The following is a 12,340-nucleotide window of genomic DNA, read 5'->3' as shown; positions in this document are numbered from 1 at the left end:
GACATAAATCCTACCACATTATGGATTACAATAAATATGAATGGACTAATAATTTCAATTAAAAGGGGAAGGTTGGCAGAATCGATTTTTAAAATTTAAAAACATAATCCAACTATATTCTGTGTACAAGAGATACACTTTAGATTCAGAGACACAAATAGCTTGAAAGTAAATGGATGGAAAAATATATACCAAACAAACAGTAACCAAAAGATAGTTGGAACAGCTATACTAATATCAGACAAAAGCACTTTGACATAAATTGTTACTAGAGACAAAGAAGGGCATATTATAATGATAAAAGACTCAATCCATCAAGATGATATAACAATTATAAATAGATATGCCCATAACAAGAGTCCCAAAATACATGAAGAAAAAACTGATGATATTAAAGGGAGAAATAGACAATTCAACAATAATAGGAGGCTTTGATATCTCACTTTTAATAATAGAATAACTAGACAGAAGATCAATAAGAGAACAGAAGATGTAAGCAAAACTCAAAATCAACTAGATTTGACAGAAATCTATAGAACACTCTACAGGAGAGTAGTAGAGCACACTTTCTTCTCAAGTGCACATGGAACATTCTCCAAGATCAATCAGTTGTTACAGCATAAAACAAATCTCAATAAATTTAAAATGATTGAAATCATACAATGAATGTTTTTCAACCACACTGGACTAGAAGTGGAAATCAACAGCAGAAGGAAATTTGGAAAATTCACAAATCTATGGATATTAAACAACACACTTCTTTTTTTTTCCTTTTTTTTAAATTTATTTTCAGCATAACAGTATTCATTATTTTTCACCACACCCAGTGCTCCATGCAATCTGTGCCCTCTATAACACCCACCATCTGGTACCCCAACCTTCCACCCCACCCCCCGCCACTTCAAACCCCTCAAATTGTTTTTCAGAGTCAATAGTCTCTCATGGTTCACCTCCCCTTACAATTTCCCCCAACTCCCTTCTCCTCTCTAACTCCCCATGTCCTCCATGCTATTTGTTGTGCTCCACAAATAAGTGAAACCATATGATAATTGACTCTCTCTGCTTGACTTATTTCACTCAGCATAATCTCTTCCAGTCCCGTCCATGTTGCTACAAAAGTTGGGTATTCATCCTTTCTGATGGAGGCATAATACTCCATAGTGTATATGGACCACATTTTCCTTATCCATTCATCCGTTGAAGGGCATCTTGGTTCTTTCCACAGTTTGGCAACTGTGACCATTGCTGCTATAAACATTGGGGTACAGATGGCCCTTCTTTTCACGATATCTGTATCTTTGGGGTTAATACCCAGGAGTGCAATTGCAGGGTCATACGGAAGTTCTATTTTGAATTTCTTGAGGAATCTCCACACTAAACAACACACTTCTAAAAAATCAGTGGGTCAAAGAAGAAATTACAAAGGAAATCAGAAAATACTTTAAGATGAATGAAAATAAAATGGGCTGCAGCAAAGGCAGTGCTCAGAAGAAAAATTTTACCTGTATGTAAGAGCTGAAACTATAAAACTGTTAGAAGAACATATAAGTGTAAATCTGGATGACTTTGGACTTAAGCAATGATTTCTGGGATAAGACAAGCAAGCAGTAAAAGATAGATAGATTGGACTTCATCAAAACTAATTTTTTTACGCTTCAAAGGACACCATCAAGAAAATGAAATAATCCACAGAATGAAACAATATATTTATATATCATATATCTGATGAGGGACATTTATCTAGAATAGATTCATTGAAAACTACAGCTCAACAAGAAAAAGCAAAAAAAAAAAAACCAATTTAATAATGGGCAAAGGATTTGATTAGACATCCCTCCAAAAAAGATATAAAAGTGGCCAATCACCTTCTAAAAAGATGTTCAATATCATTGGTCCTTAGGAAAAAGTAAATCAACCTCAAGCATGTCATAGCCACTGAGGACGGCTATAATAAAAAGACACTAACTAGTGCTGCTAAGGATGTGGAGAAAGTGGGACCCCCACACATTGCTGGTAGGAATGTAGAATGGTGCAGCTGCTGTGGAAGACAGTTCCCCACTTCCTCACTGAGTTAATTGCAGAGTTAGCATATGACCCACTAATTCCTCTCCTAGGTTTATACCCAAGAGAAACAAAAACATCTGTCCACACAAAAGCTTATACATGAATGTTCATTGCAGCATTATTCATAGTAGCCAAAAAGTGAAACAACCTAAATGTCTACCAGTCATGAGTGGATAAATAAAATACATCCATACAATAAAATATTGTGTAACCACAAAAAGGAATGAACTCTACCTGCTACAACATGGACAAATCTTGAAAATATTATCCTAAGTGAAAGAAGCCATGCATTTATATGAAATGTCCAGGGCAGACAAATCCATGTAGAGACAAATTAAATTAGTGGTTTTCAGGGGCTGAGGGGAAGTGAGAACGGAGAGGCACAGCCAATGGGTATGCAGTTTCTTTTTTGCAGTGATGAAAATGTTAGAAAATTAGGTAGTGGTGATCCACAAGCACAAGCTTTAAATATAATAAAAACCATTGAGTAGTATAGTCTAAAAAGGTGAATTATATGGCATATAAAATATATTTCAATAAAAAATTTAATTGAGCTGTACACTTAACATTAATGTACTTTACTGTATATATGCCATTTTGTAGAAGAAAGTAAAAAAGGGAATATATTTAGATTGATTTAAATTAAAAGAGGAGAAAAAAGTCCAAAGATCAATGATCAACTGCAATGCATCATTACTGATTGATTCTAGGATTTTTTTTTTTTTAGTCTATAAAATATGTTCTGAGAACATTTATGCAAATTTGAATATGGAGTAAAGTAAGTATTGATGCTATCGTGGAACTGATCACTGTTCCAGGTAAGAGAATGGTATGTGCAAACGTGAGAGAGCATCCTGATTGGCTGGAGATACCTCCTGGTGTATCTTAATATTTCTGATGTATTTTTCAGTAGTTTAGCATTGTGTATGTGGAAAGAGGGACAGAGAGAGAGAAAGGGAAGGCAAATATAGAAAAACGTCAATGTTTATTGAATTCAGACAATGAAGCATGGATGTTCTTTCTACTTATTCTCATGTTTAAAGGTTTTGTTTTGTCTTGTTTTGTTTTTAAGAGAGAGAGCCCATGTGAGCAGGGGGGAGAGGCAAAGGGAGGGGGAGAGAGAGAATCTTAAGCAGAGCCCAGTGCGGAGCCCAATGCAGGATTCAATTCCATGAGCCTATTTTGTAGCATGACCTGATACAAAACCAAAAGTTAGATGCTTAACCAACAAAGCCACCCAAGAGCCCCTGTTGAAAGTTTTTTTATGGTAAAAATGTTAAAAGGAGAGAGAAGAGAGAGAATCATTGTGAATGTTTGAGTTCTCCTCCATGACCAACCCCACAGAAGGTCCTGTCCTGGTTGCCGTGTGTGGGTTGGGTTTCAGGCAGAGCACTGACAGCCTCTCCATCCTGGTAGTGCCCAGTGGAGCCATGGCTGAACTGGCTCCACACCGATTACTGGGAAGCAGTGGGAAGTACTGGTCAGGCTGCTCCAGACCTGACACCTAGAAGTAGGGAGTGGTTGTGCTCCCACCTGTAGCTTTTGGCCATCATGGTCCATGTTCATTCAAATGAGGGCATCCATGAAAGGAAATGCAATTTTTCCAAAACCTTGTGGCCCTCATTTAGAAGTGAAAAATTCTCAATGAGCCTGGGGTCTGTTCAGAAATAGTATGCCACACTGGAGTCATCTCTAGAGAATGGAGAAAGACTGGAGAAAGACTCACCAGGAGAATCAAACCTGGAAGAAAATTATGAGGAGCTGGAGGATAAACTCAATCCCAATGGAGGAATCACCTTCCCAAAAATGAGAGGTGAATGGAGACAGCCCAAAGCTCAGCATGAAGGTTGGGGATGGTCCAAAACTAAGGATGATCCAACCACCAAAAGTGACTTGAGGTCCTGGCAGCACAATAGTCTTCTCCTGGGGGAGAATCAGGTCCTGGAGCCATCCCCAGCATGACCCCTCACCAATGCTTTTACTTCTGAGAGCTGTCTTCTTCCATTCATCCTTTCTTCCTATGGATTTGAGGGAACAGTTCCTGAGAAGAACTTCTGCCCTCTGTGTCCTTCTTAAGAAGGGCCTACGAACCCTGCCTTAAAACCCCCTTTCAGTCTGGCTGTCCATCCTCCTTAAGACCTTGAAAATGGAAATGAGTTCCTTCAGCTTAATTTAAACTTCAGAACCCAGAAATGCACCCACAACACTTTAGGTTCCATCTTTGTTTTATACTTGTTTTTACAAGGAATCTCAAGCTGCCATTAGATTTTGAGAAGCAGCCTGGATGTAGTGGCTCAGAGCTGGAGGGACTGAAGCACTGGGAAGGAAGGGTCCCATGGGGTAAGGAAATACACCAGAGGCCAGGGGGCCAGATGCTGGATTCCCATTTGGGAATCAAAACTAGAGAAGTCTCAAGGCCAGATTGAAGGTGCTGTGGCAGCTGGAGAGAGATACCCCATTGAGAGAAGACAGCCAAAGGGCACCTACATGTGTGTTCAAGGGGCTGGGCGGGCATGCAGTGGGCACCTAATGTGGGGTCAGTGACTTGGGAAGCATCCCCATGACAAAGCTGGCTACATGTTGAATTCCCCGGCAGACTGGAGGGTTACCATGGGGGCTGGGGCTGCTGCATGTCTGTGGGGTATCTTTGAGGGCTGAGAGACCAGCTAAGATCTGGAAAGATGTTTTGCTCACTAACAAAGAAAATAGAAGTTTAAAAAAAAAAAAAGGAAGATTGGCTTTAACCAATTAATTTGGTAAGTCATAAAAGTTTGATCCCACCTGTTGATTCACAAGCTGGGGAGATAAATGCTTTTCAGTGCATTGTTAAGGTATAAAGGGGAGCGTGGAGAAAACTTGGTGAAACACCCCAACCCTCAAATTCATAGACCAGGGTAGTAGGTGGGGAGGCAAGAAGCCAGGATACCAGACTTATCTACACAAGGGTCTCTGAGGACATTGCAGACCATTTAGAGGATGGGGTCTCCAGGGCAGGAGTCTTGGTGGTCCTGGTAGCTGCCTGGGTGGGAGCAGATGCAGGGGGACGGCTGAGCAGGTAGCCAAGAGGGGAAGGAAGGAGAAGGCAGTCTTGCAAGGGGCATGTGGAGAGGGAACTGTTGAGCAAAGAGGAGACAGCTGGGAATCAGGGCTGTGGGAGAGTGGCCCTCTGTCCAGAGTAGATTACCCCCATTCCATCCAAACAGGATCTCACATCCGACACCATCAGACAAGATGGGGTCTGATGTCTGATATCCTAGGATGTTCTTTTTTAGCTCTGTGTTTGGAAGGATTGGCCTCGAACATTCCAGGACAGAGAGGTGGCAACCACCGGGGCATTGTGAGCTCCAAGCAGCGCTGGCCTCTGCCCTACCTTGTTGCCCTCACCTAGGGATAGAGGGGCCCAGACATACCAGGCAGAAATGAGACAGGTATGTCTGGGGGAAGGTGCTTTGACCAGGTGTGATGTAAAGGAGAATATAGTTTCAGAGTCCACTATCAAATGGTGTACCTCCCCTAACTTATTCACAGCCAAGAAGCTGGCTGTTCATCCAATAATCTATTTATTCCAGAAACAGAGGTACAGACAGAATTATGTTGGATCCTGGCAAGGAAAGAGTCCAGGATATGTAACTGATCTAGTTACCAGAGGTCAGGGAAAGATGATCAACCAGGGGGCTTTGAGCTGGGTGTGAAGGAGTAGGAGTCAACCTTTCTAGGAGAAGGGGTCAAGCAGTGAGGGCCTTATGGACAGAGGGAGGCCCATTTACCAACTCCCCAGGAGAGGAGCAGACCTTTCTTTTTCTTTTTTTTTTTTTTTTTTTTTTTTAAGATTTATTTATTTTAGAGAGAGAGAGAATATGAGTTGGGATGGGGGGAGCAGGAGGCAGAGGGAGAGAATATCAAGGAGACTCCACTTCAGGGCTCCATCTCACAACCCCAAGGTCAAGACCTGAGCAGAAACCAAGAGTTGGATGCTTAACTGAGCTACCCAGACACCCCAGAAGACCTCTTCCAGGAGCCCACAGGACCAGTATGAGTGGAGCCAGAAGCTAGATATGTGGAGTTAGACCAACAGAATGCTGACCTCTCAGACCCTCTGGCTGATCGCTGTTCTGCAAGGAGCAGTCACTGCAGAGTTTTAAGAAGGGGGTGATGTGCTCAGCAGGCTATGTCTCGGGCCTGAAGTTTATACAATTTGGGGGCCACTCCCCTAAAAATTCTTCAAATTTAGGAATGTAAAATTGCTAGCCACACCCACTGACCCTGGGCCTGGGAAGGGGCTTTGCCCTGACCTAGGACCCTATTTCATGCCCACTACCCCTGGGAAGTAGGTGCTGCCAGGACAATTACCCCTCCCAGCAGGACTAACCCAGAGGGATCAAGGAAATAACCTTATTATTTGTTAGAACACATGGACTGCCACTCTTGTGAGGCTAATTCCTAAAATACATATTTTCAGACCTCTCTCATGTCCCTAAAGCCCAAAAGTAAAGCGTTGCTTGCACTGTGAGAAAGCTGAAAGGCGCAAAGGGCAGGGACAGTCACTTCTTGCCCTAGTCCCACCCTCAGAGGTCCACAAGACAGCCTCCATGTTGGGGAGACACATGAGGCCAGCAGAGTCAGGAGTCCATCTCCCATCTCCCTAGCCCTACATGTGCATTTGAGCTGGTTCCAGGGTTACTGTCTCATCTCAGAGCTGGGATTACAGCCTTTGGCTCTGACCTCCCTGGGCTCACCACTGGTCTGCAGGGCTTGCGTGTGTGCTAATATCTTCTGTCTTGAAAAATGGAAGCTTTCATCCTTTCTCTCTTGTTTTTTACTTGATCTGTCACTTCCTGAGAAGGGTGTGTTGTCAAATCCCCCATATTTACAGTTTTATTTAAATATTTTGAAGCTTCTTTTTTATTTAGGCCAATAGAGGTGATTTTTTTTTTCTTGGTGGAATGTGTCTTTTATCAAAATCAAGTACACTTCCTCATTCTTGTTAACACTTTCACCCTCAATTATATCTTCCCACATAACTTGGTTACACTTTTTTTTTTTTGTCGACATTTGTCTATTGTATGTTTTGTATGGTTGTCTTTTCCCCATTTTTCTTTATCCCGTTTTGGGTACATCTTTTGTAAATGAAGCATAGCTCGATTTTGTGTTTTAATCCAGTTTGAGAGGCCCTATCTTTTAATAGATTAATATAATCTATTTGCGTTTATTCATCCTAGTTCAATTTTTCTGCTTATTACTTTTACCCATCCTCACATTTTTCCCATCCTCACATTCCTCACTCAATGTCTTTTGTTCCGTTTTTCCTTTCTACTGCCTTGAAAGTCATACCTTTTATTTCTGTTCTTCTAGTCATTATCTTTAAATTAACACAATAAATACATATTATTGAAATTCTGGTGTTAACTGACATCTCTACTCTTTCTCCCAAAATATACTAGTCTTTCAAAATCCTTTCTTTTACTCCTTCTCATCAGCTCCAGTGTTATCATTAGAAACTTTCAGCTAGTTAGTAGCATCTTGCTTTATTTTTTCCATTGATACTATTTGATCATATCATGAAGATTTCTGACGTTCTCACTATCTCAGTGTGAACGTTTATGAGAGAGCCATGTGGATTTTCCCACTTCTCCTCATAGTTCTATTAGTTTTGCTTTATAGATTTTCAAGTTTGTTATTGCATATGCTAAGAGCTGTGCTCATGATTTTCTTCAGTGGCTGTTCCTTTCATGTATGAAATGTACATCTCGTTGATGATTTTCTACTTTCACCCGAAAGCCTCCTTTTCTGTCCTGCTTTGTACCCCAGAGGCTGGCCTTGGATGGACTGCAGCTTCTGACCCCTGCCCTCTCTGGGAGTGAGTTCAAGTTCCAGGTTCACCTACCACCCTGAAGGGGTGTGGGATGGCCAAAGCTGCAATTTTTATCAAAGACTGCAGCCAATGCACCCTCTTACAGCCACAACTTCCCTGGGTCCTGAGAACATCACCCTCTCCCCATCCTCTGGAGACCTAGGCTAGTCCTTGGGTGTCTCACCATCTCTTGCTGGTTCCTTTAGCCCACAAATACCTTTGCAAATAAACTTTGATTGCACTAGTCACTCTTCTGTTAACCCTTCAAGTGTTTCTTTCCAGAACATGACTGATCCGTTATCTTTGTGACTTTAAAATGGTTTTGCCTTACATTTTTTGTCCTATACTACTATTATACCTCCCTTCTTGTGTGTTAAGTTTATCTGTCAGCCTTTATCTTTTAATAGACATGTTTAATCCATTCACATTTGCTACCCTTAATTGAGTGACTCAAAACCATAATTCTTCCTCAACAGACTATTTTCTTGGCATTGTTTTACCCCTCTCTTCTCTTTTCATATATCCCAAACTATGTTCAATCAGTATTTCTGTAAACCAAATACCTTTAACATATGTCTCTGCTCACCTCTGCTTCTTGTCTTTCACAGCTTCCTCCTGGATTTTTTGTCATTACTCCAGTACCTGCTTTATTAATTTTTTCAGTGAGATCTGTGAGTGTGGCAAACATCTTAGAATACTTTTATATACAAAAACACATTCACCTCATTATCAGCCTTTGCTGATGGTGTGACTAGATATAGAAAGCTAGGTGAAGAGTTACTTGTCTTAGCACTTGAAGGACGCCATTCTTTAACTTCTTCCCTTCACTTTTGCTGATTTCATTTGACTCTCATTCTCTGTAGATAGTCCATGTATTTTACTGATAACTGTCAGGGTTGAGTTGTTAATCCTTGGTGTAATGAAATGTTACCATTATGTGTCTAGTTCTTTGTTTTGCAGTGATCTGCTCTTTTTTACACTGGTGTGTTTTCAGTTCAAAGATAAATTTATCTCTTTGGTTCAACAGGTTCTCCATCTTTTTTTTTTCTTTTTTAATATTGCTTCCTGTATAGTCTTTCTTTCCTTCCATTCAGGAGTCCCTACTAGCTAGATATTAAAACTTCTAGATTCAATGTCTCCTAACTGTTCTTTCAAACTTTCCATCTATTTCATTCCGTTGTGCTGCATTGTTCTGCAGTATGACCCATCTATTAGTCTTTCACATGAAATATTATATACTCCATTTCCACAATCTCTACTTTTTCCCCATATCCTCTGCCTTTGTTTTATAAATAAAGTAGTAGTCCTTATCTCTCTAGTGGTATTACTGATAGTGTTTGATGGGTGTTTTTTAATGACAGCTTTTAGAAATTCCTAAAGATTAGTCTCTTAGCTCCTCTTCAAGTGGGGGTTAAGGATGGCATCAGAATCTCCCAAAGAGCTTCTGACCCCTGCTTGCATTTCTCTGTTCTGGCCAAAACTCCTTACCCTCCTGGGGGTGGCAGTTCTTTCCATTTGGAATATTCCTCACAGTTTCAGGGCCATCGTGGACTCTCCTGTTTATTTGCAAGAGGGATGGTCCTTTTTCTTCTAAATTGTTGGATATTTTCATTATCAGTATGGATATAGCACAAGAAAAGGCAACTCTAGCCTTTGGTTGTCCATTGTCCTGAACCAGGACTCTCTGCCTGCTTTTAATCCTTTCTATGGAAGTCTCTATGAAATTCTTTGTTATTTTATGCTTTCTGTTGCTATTGGGAATGGGACATTTCTCCATAGCATCATTGTTACATGTTGGATTTTCCAGGAAGCTGGCTTCTGGGACCACTACCATGGAAGAGAGAGGAATGAAGAAAGAGGAGGCAGAGAGAGGGCAAGCTGTGATGTTGGCCGCATGGGGAGCCCCTCAGAACTGTCTTGGTGACTTTAGTCCCTGCCTCCCTCATTCATTGGATGTGTGCCTCCTTGGATAGGATGTGTTCTTGATTGGATGGCTCTTTGCCTCTGATGCCATCCCTGAGGGGCTTTCATCTGAAGGCTATCTGCTGACTGCACTCCCAGCAGATGGAGCAACAGCTCTTCTATGAAGGAGGCTATGGGTGACACAATTTTTTAACTGGCTATGCTTATCACAGTTTTTTAACTGGCTTTTTATATTTATAGGGGGGTTATTTACAAGTGTATATTTAACCTTTGTTCAGCTACCTTACAGAAGTCCCTTAAACTGTAATGAACTTTTTATTTATTCAGGGAGATGTAATTGTACACACATTAATTAATGACAACTTTGCCCGCTTGTTTACAAGAGTAATACCTCCCATTTCAGTTTCTTATGTTACTGCATTAGCCAGAATTTACCCCAAAATAACCGTTTATAAAAATGGTTATATAGAGCCTGGGGGTGGTGTGGGAGAAGTGGGTGAAGGATGTCAAAAGGTACTAACCTCCAGTTATAAAATAAATAATTCATGGGGATGTAATGTTCAGCAAGGTGGAGATAGTTAATAATACTATGTTGCGTACTTGCAAGTTGCTCAGGGAGTAAACTTGAAAAGTTCTCATCACAAGAAAAAAAATTTTTTGTAACTATTTAAGGTGATGGATGGTGATCATTTTGAAATATATATAAATATCGAATCACCTTGTACACCTACAACTAATATAATATTATATGTCAATTATACCTCAATAAAAATTAGTTAAAACATAAATGGTCATAACTGAGAGCTCTGTTTTACTCTTGATTGCCCATGAGAATCTTGTATTAGCTATTGCCTTGAAATGTTTCTTCTCACCATTTAAAGAAAACTCCTTTCAAGCCACATAAAAGTTCAGTAGGTGGAGATTGAGAGCAGCTAGAGCAATATCTAGTGAGTGGCATTGTTCTCCTGTATTTAGTTGATGGGTACTGTCTACTTGGTTTCCAATCGACACGATCCTTAGTGAACCTGTGAACTCCTGATGATTGCTCTTTGACTTCTAAGTGTTCTTAAACTGTGTGTGGGATGATCTATGCTAGAATTGGGGGGGGGGGATATCCTCCAGCTCATGGGGCTCTAGCCCCTCCAATCTACCCTTTGAAAGACAGAAGCATCTTTTGTCCATCTCCATCCTGGTGGTGACTGTGTGCTTGCTTCCCTCACATGGAAAGACTGGAAGAACATTGGTACTGGGAGACGTTGTTCCAAGGACATGATTCAAGGATTGGAAATTCTGGGATCTGGCTGGTGCTCTCTCCCCATCTCAGTCTGCATTTCTGTGACCCAGGTATAGGCCTCTCCCTTCCCATTTGAAGATAATTCCCACCAAGGAAGAAGGAGAATCAAAGCTGGAACCGACTCTTGCAGCCTCGGCTATACTGACTGGTAAGGCAGAGTCAGGCCCTCAAGATGGGAGAAGGGGATGGAGAAAATCCCTTGAAGGTGTCCCTCCCCACCCCCACCGACACCCACTGCTGGTCTCCCATGGGTCAGCTGAAGGCTCTCACATCTTCCTCTTCTGAAGGCTCTCTCATTTCCATTTGCTCTCCATGAGTCAGACCATACTTTCCCTAGTAACGCACTCACTGGTTGTATTTTCTTCTTGCTCACAACCCTGCAGTGGCCTCGCAGTCCTCAGAGGCTCTGCTGTCAGTCCTGCATCTATCTGGCATTAAATCAGGCATCACGTCATGGAGATGTAAAGATCCTCTTAATTCTCACCCAATCCTACTTACTACCTTCCTCAGAAAGTCTCAGTTTGCTTCTAAACTGCCTTTAACATCTCTCTAACACACTTTAATCTCCTTTTTGACACACAGAGAGAGTAGGCATCCGGCCCAGGGCCTTGGCAGGGTGGAAGAGCTGGCTGGACTTGACTGCTGTTGTAGGCATTTACTGTGTTTGGTTCACGCTTACCTTCAGCAACGGTGGTACCAGCTTTCGAGTTTTCTGTGAAGATCCACAGACACTTTCATTTAGGGTGTTTAAAGTGAATGAAATCAAAAAGAGAACTTATGGAATCAATAAACACGCAGGAGGTCCAATGCCATGACCAGACACACCATGACAGAGGTGTGGGGGACGCTGGTTTATAGACCAAAGCCTGACCAAGTATGGTCCCACCCCAACCTGATTTTCCCACATTCCCACCACACACAACCCCGGGTGCCAGGTAAGGGGGGTCCCTGACTTGGGCCTCCCCACCTAGGGTCCCCCTACCTGGACTGCTTGTTCCTCTCATTTTCTCGTGACAAAGCCATGCCACCTGCCTTGGTCAGCTCGAGGGTCAGCATGCTTCTTCCAGTTGAGCTGCAGGTGACTCCTGCTGAGACCACAGAGTGATATGGTCTCCCTGTCCTAGAGCCTCTCCCATGCCACCTCCCACTGCCAGGCTCTGGCCGGGTCCTGAAGGGCCAGCTGTGGCGGGGGGCACATTCCATGGCCA

The 12,340-nt window shown here is 41.9% G+C and overlaps 1 long non-coding RNA gene across 2 annotated transcripts in view; it reads left to right on the top strand.

Moving 5' to 3' along the window:
- The window catches only part of LOC309856421, a 37,543-nt gene extending 26,950 nt beyond the window's left edge, over window positions 1-10,593 (top strand). For both annotated transcript variants that reach the window (XR_014307197.1, XR_014307198.1), the window contains one exon: window positions 9,723-10,593. This is a non-coding gene — a long non-coding RNA (uncharacterized lncRNA). The remainder of the gene's footprint in view (window positions 1-9,722) is intronic.
- The last annotated feature ends 1,747 nt before the right edge of the window (window positions 10,594-12,340 follow it).

Source organism: Mustela nivalis (genome assembly GCF_964662115.1).
Source record: "Mustela nivalis genome assembly, chromosome: 1".
Taxonomy (NCBI): domain Eukaryota; kingdom Metazoa; phylum Chordata; class Mammalia; order Carnivora; family Mustelidae; genus Mustela; species Mustela nivalis.
The sequence above is the reverse complement of the archived record's forward strand: the minus strand, read 5'-3'. Positions and strand labels throughout refer to the sequence as shown.